Raw genomic sequence first — 1010 nt, forward strand, 5'->3', positions numbered from 1 at the left:
CATTAAGCACGTTTAAAACTAAGATAGTGGCATTAAGCATAGCACAGAGTGGAGACTTGCAGACTGGACAAATACTGATATCTTTGGTTCTGACATCCCCATGTGGTCAGCTTCTCTATGGACAAGTCACAATCCAGGATCTAGGACAGGTTATATCTTCATATGCCTCAAAATCAAATATTTAAAAACCCGGAAAAATGTTGTGAAAGTCCCTATTGCACCTAATGACTAATTGATATTGTGCCAATCGGGGGAAATGCATGATTGCAACTTCCTTGTCCTGAAGTGTCAAGTTGACCCAAAGGTAAGCAAAACAATGGTTCACAGCAGAAAGAAACCAAGACACTGCAACACAAATTGGATGATTGACAAACTGCACAATAAAGAGGGAGAAGTGTGCAAGAAGACATTGCAGGTGGCTAATGTGGTTGTAGGCGAGTCTGTCAGTCGGGCGTATCGGTCAAGCCGGTAGATACCTGAGGGTTTGTGCGAACCACCACTACACCTTACACCCACACTGCACACTGCAATACACAGCAGAAGCCATCAGTTACAAAACATGAGAAAAGACACTCGTCACTGATACTTCGGACACTGATGACACAATAATATCATAATGAATACACTTGTCATTAAGATGAGCATTAATGAAAACGGCTCACATATTTATACAGACTGATCACATAGCTACTGGGAAATGCACAGAGTGAATATCCACAAAGACACATCACTTTGGGCATATGGAGAAAAAGAAATTGTGCTGTCCATCACTAAAACACTTTGATTTTCAACAGTTTGGTGCAAACTTACAAATATTGTACAGGGAAAGGAGAATTAACCTACAAAAATGTACTGACCTAAAAAAAAAAAAAAAAGTGGTATATTGGAGAACCCACACACTTTCATAAAAGCAAACCCAAGCATGGTAATCATGTCTTTAGTCCCATGCTGTCATTTTGTAAATAAGAATGTGATTGTCTTGGCTACAACTGATGAGATAATTTCCAACT

Source organism: Penaeus monodon, chromosome 22 (genome assembly GCF_015228065.2).
Source record: "Penaeus monodon isolate SGIC_2016 chromosome 22, NSTDA_Pmon_1, whole genome shotgun sequence".
NCBI lineage: Eukaryota > Metazoa > Arthropoda > Malacostraca > Decapoda > Penaeidae > Penaeus > Penaeus monodon.